Source organism: Mesoplodon densirostris, chromosome 1 (assembly GCF_025265405.1).
Source record: "Mesoplodon densirostris isolate mMesDen1 chromosome 1, mMesDen1 primary haplotype, whole genome shotgun sequence".
Taxonomy (NCBI): domain Eukaryota; kingdom Metazoa; phylum Chordata; class Mammalia; order Artiodactyla; family Ziphiidae; genus Mesoplodon; species Mesoplodon densirostris.
Genome location: NC_082661.1, coordinates 98,365,328 through 98,377,688, shown reverse-complemented (window position 1 = coordinate 98,377,688; position 12,361 = coordinate 98,365,328). Strand labels below are relative to the sequence as shown.

Here is a 12,361-nt window from a genome sequence, read left to right as displayed (position 1 = left end):
GCTTTTCTTGAATACAGCCAAGTTGAGGGTCTCTGAATCTCCAATCACTTCTATTGTATCATTTAGTGGTGATTACAGGTCAGTGATTTAAGAAGTAGACATATTTTAGAGATGAGAAAGCTGAAGCTAAGAATGATTCAGAAATACATGGAAAGTTATACAAGTGAGTAAGCAGATGTCTCTACTAAGTTCAAGGGTATATGATCAGGGAACAAATAAGAAAGGGAAAATATGAGTGATAATGTTTACCTGTTTATCTAAATATTGTCTGTATAAAACAGTCTTGTTAACAGAAGACTACTGTGGGCTTTTCAAAGTTATTCGTATTTTTAAAGGGTTATTTAGAATTTACATGTCTCTTGCATAAATCAATAATAATCTTTTTAAGTACCTGTCAATAATACAGTACCAAAATTTATCAATTAAAAACAATTAATCCAAAATTGCTGGATAATATGCGGTGTTTTATATATGAGAGGAATATCCAAAAACATCAGTATTATCAAAGACTGTGAGCTGTAAGAAGATAAAGAAAATACTATTATTGCAAATGCACTTGGGAAATTACTTAAAATGTCAGTTAAATACAATAATACATTTTATATTGTTATTAAATTAGAGCATTTTCTAGTAAATAATTACATATACATTAACTAAGGCTTTTGATTTTGTTAAGATCTTTGTGTTGTTTCAAAGAGGCCATGTTTGCTTGCACCTCCAAGTGGATGCCACCAATTTTAAGTGTTCTTTTGTTATGTACATTTCCAGAGGGATGCTCCACTTTGGAATGTTCAGAATGAAAATCTCTTTTCCTTTATAAATTCTTGTTTTTCTATTCAGACACACTCTTGCCAATAGCTAGTCTATTTGGTTTCATCAGAGCTTTATGCTCTCTCCACTTAGATGCTGGCTTTATTTCTACATCAGATCTATTGTTGGACAACAGTTTGATTTGTATACAAACATTAATTCTCAGTATTTGACAAGAATCTATATGAGTTGTGAGACCTTGGACAAATTATGCAACCTCTACATAAGCTTCCCCATCTGTAAACCAGTGATAGAAGTAGTACTTAATTCATAAATTTGTTGAGAAGAGCAAATGTGCTAATTTAATCAAAAAGTTGGCAGTACCTGGTACCTTGTAAGCACTTTCTTGGTGAATATAAGCTATTAAAGTGCCTCTGCTTTACAGAAATAGATTTTCTTATTTTTCGATCATTTGAACTATTAAAAAAAAGATACATTCCAAACATGCTGCTAACACCCCATATCATTTTACTTTGGAACACTATACACCCAAGAACTTAAGCACCCACTATGAGTTGCCCCCTTTTCCTACCCTTTTCTATTCAGAATCTTAAAATACAGGAACAGCAGAGGTAACTATGCACTCCTTTAAGTTAAGAACCTAATTTTAAGGTAATATTAGCATTTGATATATTAATCTGTGATTATAAACACACAAAGAAGTGCTCTTCTGTCAAGAGGTTAGCCTGCTTCTGTTTTATGTGGATAGTCATCTCCTTCCTTATATTAATGGGAAACACTGAATAAATTCTGGCATACCATCAATGCTAGTCTGGGGCATATTTGAATCTTTACATCTGTGTATTTAGGTAAATGTTAAAAAAGAAAAGTCTCTGAAGGGTCTTGAAGTCAAATGCCACTTTAAACTGGTAGTCTAATTGACTTTGCTGTCCTATAGTAAAATAAAATCATTTATGTTTTTAAGCTTCTGAATGCTCTAATGAATAGTATCAATGTCACATCAACTTATCACATAGCTTTTGACAGGGATATATTTTAAATACTTTATTTTTAGTAGAGTTAAACTGTATTTTTCTTATTCATGTTTTCACATCATTAGAAATTAAACATCTATAAAGAGCATCCTCATGCAACAGCCTTCTAGCTCTGGAAAATAGGTTACTTCATTTCTTAAGATCCCAAGATGAGATTTCACTCTCATGCCATCTGGCAAGATAATAAGATAACATCTAAAATCAATACTTTAATATGATCCTGGCTAAAAACTAGCCTCAGTGAAAATTAATGGCATATGGCTGAAGCTTAAGAAAAAACAAAAAGGCTAATGTTACTTTTTGAAAACTGCACAAAGAACATAGTTTTTTTTTGTTAATAAAGAAAATAAAGTATAAAGTGACTGCTTCATCTCAGAAGAACTGCTCATTGAGTATGATGGAAATACTTTTTACAAAATCTTTTCTCAAATATAGTTTATGTTTAGTTTGCAAAGCTCCAATTTTTTAAAAAAATTAAGCAATATATTAATTAATAAGAATAAGTTAATAACTGTCTATAAATGACAAAAGACTTAAAAACGGCCATGTTTAAAGATCTGATGAGACTTCATTATAATGCAAATAACAAGGAAATTTGTTTTCTTCTGTGATGTACATTCTAAAATTATTACTGATACCATTATACCAACCTACCCCAACATAGTAAAGGCTATATATGACAAACCCACAGCCAGCACAGTTTTCAATGGTGAAAAACTGAAACCATTCCCTCTAAGATAAGGAACAAGACAAGGTTGCCCACTGTCACCACTATTATTCAACACAGTTTTGGAAGTTTTAGGCACAGCAATCAGAGAAGAAAAATAAATAAAAGAATCCAAATTGGAAAAGAAGAAGTAAAACTTCCACTGTTTGCAGATGACATGATACTATACATAGAGAATTCTAAACATGCTACCAGAAAACTACCAGAGGTAATCAATGAATTTGGTAAAATACCAGGATACAAAATTAATGCACAGAAATCTCTTGCATTCCTATACGCTAACAACGAAAAATCCAAAAGAGAAATTAAGGGAACACTCTCATTTACTACTGCAACAAAAAGAATAAGATACCTAGGAATAAACCTATCTAAGGAGACAAAAGACCTGTATGCAGAAAACTATAAGACACTGATGAAAGAAATTAAAGACAATACAAACAGATGGAGAGATATACCATATTCTTGGATTGAAAGAATCAACATTGGGAAAATGACTATACTACCCAAAGCAATCTACAGATTCAAAGCAATCCCTATCAAATTACCAATGGCATTTTTTACAGAATTAGAACAAAAAAATCTTAATATTTGTATGGAGACACAAAAGACCCCAAATAGTCAAAGCAGTCTTGAGGAAAAAAAAACGGAACTGGAGGAAACAGACTCCCTGACTTTAGGCTATACTACAATGCTACAGTAATCAAGACAATATGGTACTGGTACAAGAACAGAAATATAGATCAATGGAACAGGATAGAAAGCCCAGAGATAGACCCACGTACATATGGCCACCTTTTCTTTGATAACAGAGGCAAGAATATACAATGGAGAAAAGACAGCCTCTTCAATAAGTGGTGCTGGGTAAACCATACAGCTACATGTAAAAGAAGGAAATTAGAAAACTCCCTAACACCATACACAAAAATAAACTCACAATGGATTAAAGACCTAAATGTAAGGCCAGACACTATAAAATTCTTAGAGGAAAACACAGGCAGAACACTCTATGACATAATGACATAAATCACAACAGGATCCGTTTTGATCCACCTCCTAGAGTAATGGCAATAAAAACAAAGATAAACAAATGGGACCTAATTAAACTTAAAAACTTTTGCACAGCAAAGGAAACCATAAACAAGACGAAAAGACAACCCTCAGAATGTGAGAAAATATTTGCAAATGAAGCAACTGACAAAGGATTAATCTCCAAAATATACAAGCAGCTCATGAAGCTCAATATGAAGAAAACAAACAACCCAATCCAAAAATGGGCAGTAGACCTAAATAGACATTTCTCCAAAGAAGGTATACAGATTGCCAACAAACACGTGAAAGGATGCTCAGCATCACTAATCATTAGAGAAATGCAAATCAAAACTACAATGAGGTATCACCTCACACCGGTCAGAATGGCCATCATCAAAAAAATGTACAAACAATAATTGCTGGAGAGGGTGTGGAGAAAAGGGAACCGTCCGACACTGTTGGTGGGAATGTAAATTGATACAGCCACTAGGGAGAATAGCATGGAGGTTCCTTAAAAAATTAAAAATAGAACTACCATATGACCCTGCAATCCCACTACTGGGCATATACCCTGAGAAAACCATAATTCAAAAAGAGTCATGTACCACAATGTTCATTGCAGCACTATTTACAATAGCCAGGTCATGGAAGCAACCTAAGTTTCCATCGACAGATGAATGGATAAAGATGTGGCAAATATATACAATGGAATATTACTCAGCCATAAAAGGAAATGAAACTGAGTTATTTGTATTGAGGTGGATGGACCTAGAGTCTGTCATACAGAGTGTAGTAAGTCAGAAAGAGAAAAACAAATACTGTATGCTAATACATATATATGGAATCTAAAAAAAAAAAAAGTTTCTGATGAACCTAGAGGCGGGACTGGAACAAAGACGCAGATTCATAGAATGGACTTGAGCACACAGGGAGGGGGAAGGGTAAGCTGTGACAAAGTGAGAGAGTGGCATGGACATATATACACTACCAAATGTAAAATAGATAGATAGTGGGAAGCAGCTTCATAGCACAGGGAGATCAGCTCAGTGCTTTGTGACCACTTAGAGGGGTGGGACAGGGAGGGTGGGAGGGAGACGCAAGAGGGAGGGGATATGGGGATATATGTATACATATAGCTGATTCACTTTGCTATATGGAAGAAATTAACACAACATTGTAAAACAATTATACTGCAATAAAGATGTTATTTTTAAAAATGATTAGGAGGACAGACATTAGTGGCCGAAACTAGATGATAAGCTTCAAAAGCATGATGGTATTTTACCTAAGAGTAGAGGAAGGTTTGGAGGTGGTATTAAGTAACAGAGGTAATGCTAATTTCTTCCTCGCCTCAACACACTCCTGACTTGGTTACTATGATGGTGTGGGTGAATAAATACTCCCTGTTAAAGAGGGCCTTATAATGTAAGTAGCAGTTTTAGGGGATTTCTACGATTCAATTAGGAAATATCATGGGAACATTTTCATGCTACAAGCTTTTTTTAGTAATTTATTTGTAATAAAAAGGAAGTTTGAAAAGACTAATGGGGTGGCGTTTGGATGAAGGGTATAAGTGGAATAATTTAAGCTGTGAAAGGAAGCACAGATGGGACCCTATTTTTTTTTGTTCAGTGCCTAAGGAGAAGAAACATGGATGCAATTAGCTGATGCTAGGTTTCCAAATAACAATGGTAGAAAGAAAGCAAACAAGTTATAAACTTCGCAAAACTTATACAAAGTTCTTGACTATGGTTTCTGACTCTTTTGAGAATATCAAACTGCAGACTCCCAGTATTAACCTCTTCTATTATTCTTAGAGTGAAGATAACTCAAACTTCTCCTTTTCGTAAGCCCACTAAAGGCCTAGTGACCTCAGCTGTCGTACTGAACTCATCTACCAGGGAATCATTTTCTATCCAGAGGCACCAAAATTCAATCCAGATTTCATGACAGTTCAAGGGTAACCTCCATCAGGAGGCTTTCCCTGACTTTGCCAGCCTAAGAACCATGACCCTCTATGCTTCGACAGCTATATGGGCCTATGCAATCTGTCCTCTGTTTCTACATGTGCTGCTGTGCAGTCTGCTTTCAATACTGCAGCCACTTTAAAACAAAAGTCAGAAAGCCACAACTATACTCAAAACTCCACGATGGCTCCCATTTCAATCCAAGCACATGCCAAAGGCCTTACAGATACCCTCAAGTTACACAATCTCATCTCCTATTCTTTTTCCCTTCCTCTTGTTCATTTTGCTACAGTTACCCTGACCTTCTTAGTATTTTGCAGGTAGGATCATGCCTTAGGGACTTTGCACTGGCTTTTTCCTTGTCCTGGAATACTCTCTTCTGAGATATCTCTGTAGCTAAGTACATCATGTTCTTCAAGTCTTTGCTAAAACCACCCTTATCAAATAAATCTTACAAACATAATTTAAATTGCCACCTTTGACACTCTTACTCTGCCCTGTTTTTTCCTATTGTCCTTATCCACTTCTCACATAAAAATATAATTATCTTTTATTATGTTAATGTTTTATTATCTGTTTTCCTTGCTCTAGTATGAGCCCCACAAAGGCAGTTATTGATATATTTTTTTGCCTTTTCCGTTCACTGATGTATCTTAGAAGCCTTAAGTGTGGTAGGCACTTAATAGTTGCTTGTGGGATGAATTACATCATTTTACTGTCTGTTTATTTTCTGTCTTCCCAAACAGACTTGGTCTAGGAGTAAGATTTCAGCCTTATTTACCTTACTCTTCAGCTAAGGGGCCAAAGATCAGGACACAAATGATGCCATGAAGACTTGAAATGATGTGTAAAATATGTGACATTCTTGCCATTCTGCATATTTGCAGGAGAGATTTTTGTAATGTGAAATATTTTTAAAGTAATGCACTAATTTCAATCTTTCAGTAAAATTGAAACCTAGGACATTTTAAAAAACCTGAAAGTGCAATTTATCTCTTATTTAAGATAGAGATGTTACACAAGAAACAGCACAATTGAATTGCCCGATTTACCTTCAGTTATCTATATGTGCAAGACAGCTTGTATTTGTCAAACTACCTGTACAAATTTGTAATCCTACTTTGTTTTCATTGTTTTGTGTACACGCTCAAGAGTATAAAATAATGTGCATTAGAATCATTTTCAGAAAATCCTAATGCAGATACTTAATCACATATTTTCCAAGTAAACACTGGTCTCCTTTTCTCTTCTTCTCTCTCTCCCTCCCATCCTTCCTTCCTTCCTTCTCTCCCTTTTTTCCTTCCTTCCTTCCTCTCCTTCCCTCCCTCCCTCCCTTCCTCTCTCTCTTTCTTTCAATCCACACAAATATGGTTAACTGATTTTTGACAAAAAAGCAACAGAAATGTAAAGTAAAAAGGATAGTCTTTTAAACAATCCTGGAACATCTAGACTTTCATTTGAAAAGAAAAATGGAACTCAACCTATACCTCAAACTTATACCTCAAACTTTATACAAAATTAATTCAACTAAGATTATAAATCTAAATGCAGAATACACAATTATAAAACTTTTAGCAGAAAATACACCAGAAAATCTTTGTGACGTTTGGTTATACAAAGTGTTTTTAGATAGAACAGCTAAAGGATGTTATACGCAAAATAAAAATTGAGAAATTGCTCTGTGAAAAAATCTGAGAGAATTGAAATATTAAAACAAATATTAGGAAGAAACATTTGCTAATCACATATCTTATAAATGACTTGTATCTAGAATATATAAAGAACTCACAAAACTCAACAATAAGAAAACAAAATAACCAAATAATTGTCAGACTTGCCAAAAACTTCATGAGAGAAGATACACAGATGGAAAATAAGTATATGAAAAGATGCCCAGAATCATTAGTTGTTAGGGAAATAAGTTACAACCATGTTAAAATTCCACTTAACACCCATTTAGAATGAGGGTGAAAAACTGACTATACCAAGTGCTATGGGCTAGAAAAGAATTCAAAACTGGAAATCTCACATATAACTGGCCAACATATAAAATAATACAGCCACTGGGAAAAAACTATGGTAGTTTCTTATAAGGTTACATATGCACTTACTATGCATTTCAGTCACCTCACTCCTAGATATTTATCCAAGGGAAATAAAAATCTATGTTCACAGATACTTGTATCTATATAACAGTTTTAATTAAATCACCAAAAGCTGAAAGCAACCTAAATGCTTCTCACCAGAGGAATGGATAAACAAATGGTGCGATGTCCATAATGAAATGCTACTCAGCAATAGAAAGAACAAGCTATTGATACACAAAAATTATCCACAGTCACATATTGCAGGTGTTCTTAAGAAAAGATAAGAATGACTTTCAAATATCTTCATGGGATCAAGGATATCACCTAAGAAAATACTGATCTGGAGATGGAATTGTATAACTTCAATTAATGAATATAAAGGGTTATAATATACTCAATATTATATAACTCTCTGGTGAGGTAATAATTCTTTTAATCCCTGATTTAAAAAAAAAATAGATAATACAATTTTCATAGTTCTCCAGAACACAGAGTGCCATTTTCTATATAATGGACCACAGGTGCTTAGTGGGAGATAACCAGTAAATTCATATTAATTTAGTAATCTATATAGATCTAGGCTATTTCTCAATTTTAAAGCATTCATTAGAATTTCACTTTAAATCAGTCTCTTATATGTTTGGGTAGTTAAGTGGGTACCCCACTTAACAAATTTAATTCTGTCTATAACATTAAACAATAGCATAGCTAAACATGAAAACTAAGCACCCCATCCATGTCACATGTCAGAAGTGGCTGATACCCCTGCTTAGTATCTCCAATTACCATTAAGAATATAATCAACAACCATAGTAGTAATGATATCCACCCTTAAAAGCCCTTAAACCATTTCCCTCATAGATGTAGGCTTACTTGTATCCTCATCAGTAGAAGGAAACATCCAGTATTTACTAGGTACAAGGTTCCATGCAAGAGGCACTGACATAATCCAATGTAATCTATATATCATCTTTGTGCAGTAAGTTTATTTTCTATTTTTAAAATGTGGAAAATGAGGTTCAGAGAGTTTATCTTAATCAAATCCACATAGCTAGTAAGTGCTGGAACTTAAAATCTCCATGGTATTTTTGTTCATATCTCAGAAACCATCCCCCTCCAACTTGAAGACTCTCACGAATATCTGCACAATGACTCAGCAAATTGATTTTTGTCAATTTCATGTAACCCAGCCTAGAAGGGCAGCAGAGAGTGGTGGGAGAAACTTCTGACAATCTAGGTATGATTATAATGAGAAAATCATTTTAGCACTTTTTAGCCAAATTACATTGGTAAAAGTTAGACACAGCCTATCTAATCTATGGGGGAAAAATGTATATATATATATATATATATATATATATATATATATATATAAAACTACATACACACAATAAATATAATTTTTAAGATAGAACACTTAAACACTGTGTATTTTCAAGCCAACAATTCTTCAATTCATTGGATGAATTTCAATGAAAAGTTTGAGTAATTATGAGTAATTAACACTAAATCTTATTTAATTTTAGAGAGTGTTCTATTTTTTAAATCCTGTTTCACCACATATTGCTGATGTCTGTCTCTTTTTCATAGTGAGAGACTGAACTGGCTGCCAAGACAAAGGAGAGAGATCACAGAAAGAAAAAGAGTCTTTACAGTCTTATAAACAGCATTTATAAGCCTGAATTTTAACATTACAATGGAGTAATTACCTATTGGGAATAGAAAGGAGTATTAAAATATGTCAAGTGATAACTCTAAGTTATTACATCTCCTTTTAAGAGTTTATGTAGTCTAGTTTAGCTACGTTAATTTTTTATGTAACTATTCATGATTAAAGGTTAAATCAGCCTCTACTTGCAGACTTCATTTAAAGATTATTTAAGAAGGCTGTTTGGAATTGAGACACAGTGAGACACCTAATATTGCTAGGTCCACCACATAATTGAGATATTTTCATTTACCAAGCTTACATTTAGCTCTTTTCTTAAGCAACACAAGTGACGGGAGATTCCAACATGCAAACTCTCCAGGGAATGTGAATAGATATTATTTGCTCCACGGGGGCAAGAGGAAGAATGTTCCAGCTCAAGGCTTGATTAGCAAGTGCAAGGTAATGATGAAATACTGAAGATATCCGAGCATTGAGATTTTCCTTTCAGGTGAACTGCAGAACTTTAACAGTTAACATAAAGATTTGAAGGCCTTCTTCATGAAAAAGTCTTTTGCAGTTACCATGGAATTCCATATGCAACATAGTCAAATGTTGCTAGTTTTACTTGAATTTGAAAATTCACCCAGTAGTGCAGTTAGAACAGGCCACAGTTTGCACATTGAGATTGTCATTACTTATTTTGAAATAAAATTCATATTTTATGGCAAGACAAGAAAAATTTAAACATAAAATTTTTTTCTCTGCCCTTTGGCCTCTGCTCTTCCCTCTACTGTGCATTGTGCATCAGCAATATGCATCAACCAAACCTCCCCATCTACGGAAACACCTGCTCAACCATAAAGAGAAACCTTCTCCTAGCACCAACAAGACAACTCCTTAAAAGATAACATTCCTTCTTAATCTTATAAGGGCCCAGGATGACCCATAACCCACTACTTGCCAGACTGTGTAAACTGTCAGTAATACGTCATTTAATGTACACTCCTCTGTCTCAAAAAACTTATATAACTGTGTTTTGACTTCTAATAGGTGGAACAGTTCTCAGAGCTTTCCAAGTTGCTATTCCTGGGGTTAGAATCCTCAGTTTGGCTAGAGTAAAACTGTCTATTTCTCTCTTAGATCAACTGATTAATTTTTCGTCAACATTATCAACTGGCTGTCTTCATGAAAACCACTTTTGCTGTCAATTGATTTATCTGAGGATATTCCTTTTACAATTACTGCTACCATTAATGGAATCTCTTCCCAATATACTTTTGGAGGTTTGACCTTTGTAAGACGTAGGTTAGAAGGGATGTTCACAGTGACTCGATGCTACCTTTTTCCAAGAGAATCCATTTTCAGACAATTACTGCTTTTGTTATGGCTGTGGCAGATTGACAGAGGACACAGCCCACTTTATTCGGTCTTGTTTTTGTTTTTAAATGTAGTGAGTGACCCTGGCACCATAACAAGGTTAGTTCCTCTTAGAAAACACCTCAGGCAGGTGGTGGTTAATCACCAATTACAATTTTCACGAACGCTCCTCACCTGTCTTCAACTATTACTTCCAAAGAGTAAAGAACCCGAAATATGCTTGCCAACTTCAAATGGTAATTCTGATTTCCTAAATGAAACTAATGAAAACTACACGCTCTGCATGCTGGCACTGTTCATTGTCAACCACGGAAGGTGGTGCCATCAGAACCCTGACCACATTCTCCAGCTGAGCCATCACGTCCGGGGGCCCCAGTGTATGCAGACAGGGTAGGGGGTGATTGGAGGAAAAGAACCAGACACAGCTTTTTGACACACGAGCAGCCATTTTAGGCCTAAGCCATTTTGTGATCTAAGCCTGGCCCCAATGCTTGCCCTGGCACAGGTCCCAGTAATAATAATCTTAAGGGAACAAACAACAACAACACAAAAACAATTTTATCAGGCCAGAGAAGTAACAACAGTAAAAACAGTCAGTTGTAAAGACTCCCAGTTCTGCTTTAATGGTAAAGATTAGCCTGAAACACTTTCTTGAGCTGTTTTGCAGAATTTAAACCCCCTCGAGCGCTCAACCACCGGATCAAACCTAAGGGATGATGGTGTAGACTTTTTCTGACCCTCCTGACTTGAATCAACTAAAGCTTGGACTCTGTCACCTATTGCCCCAATTCTATGCTGAATTCTCCTCAGCTCAAGCCCCTTCATGAACACGCATGTACCTTAGCTTAAAACCTCCCCAATTTTGCTGTTCAGGGAGACGCTGTTTCAGGAAAGATCCCGGGAGTTCTTACTTACTGCAAGTAATAAAGCCTTCCTTGTCCCGCTCTTCGCCTTGGTTGTGACTTTTGGCTCCGACACGCTCTGAGAGGTGAACGCAGTCCTGAGGTAACAACAGAACCTCAGCTCATCAGTCTCTCTCACAAGCTGCACATGCGCCCCGCGCTGCATTGTGGGAGTTCGCGCCGCAGCCCGCCTATCGCCAGAGGGATCCCGGAGCCGCAGGCACGCTCATTGAGGCCGGCACAGCAGCAGTGGAAGGTGCCGCGGCCACACGGGGCTGGCTTGGCCTGGCTGGGCCACCAGGTTCGGGTCTGCAGGGAAGGAGATAGCACGGACTGGCCGCCTCACTGAGCCGGGGGCGCCTTCTGTTCTGCGAACGCCAGGCGAGGCCCGTCAGCCGGCCCAGACCGTTGGCCCAGACTGCGACAGGTGTGTGCTATTTTAATCAATTTATTTCTAAGTAAATCAAATATTAGATAGATGAAATATTTTGCTCTGGGGAATATGTGTTCATACTTGTATTCAAATTTGAGATATGCTTGATTTTAGCACCTCGGTTTCTTAATTCTACCGTAAGTCCCCTAATACGCACCTTACAGTTGCAAACTTTCAAAGATGCAAATGTGCGTTGGCATGTCCAATCATGTAAGTTAGTTCATGTGTCTGGCGTACATTGTCACATGAGTGCATCCTCTACAAGTGGCTGTGCTTTTGTGTACTTTACTGTAAAGTACTGTGTAGAGTACAGTAGTACATTATCTTTATTTCGAGCCCAGGATGTCTAGAAGCAAGCATGAAAGCAGCAGTGATGCAGCTGG

General features: G+C 36.1%; 1 pseudogene; it reads right to left on the bottom strand.

The window, feature by feature from the left end:
• Positions 1 to 832: 832 nt before the first annotated feature.
• LOC132488375 (exportin-4-like) lies at positions 833 to 11,711 on the bottom strand (annotated as a pseudogene).
• Between the last annotated feature and the right edge of the window lie 650 nt (positions 11,712 to 12,361).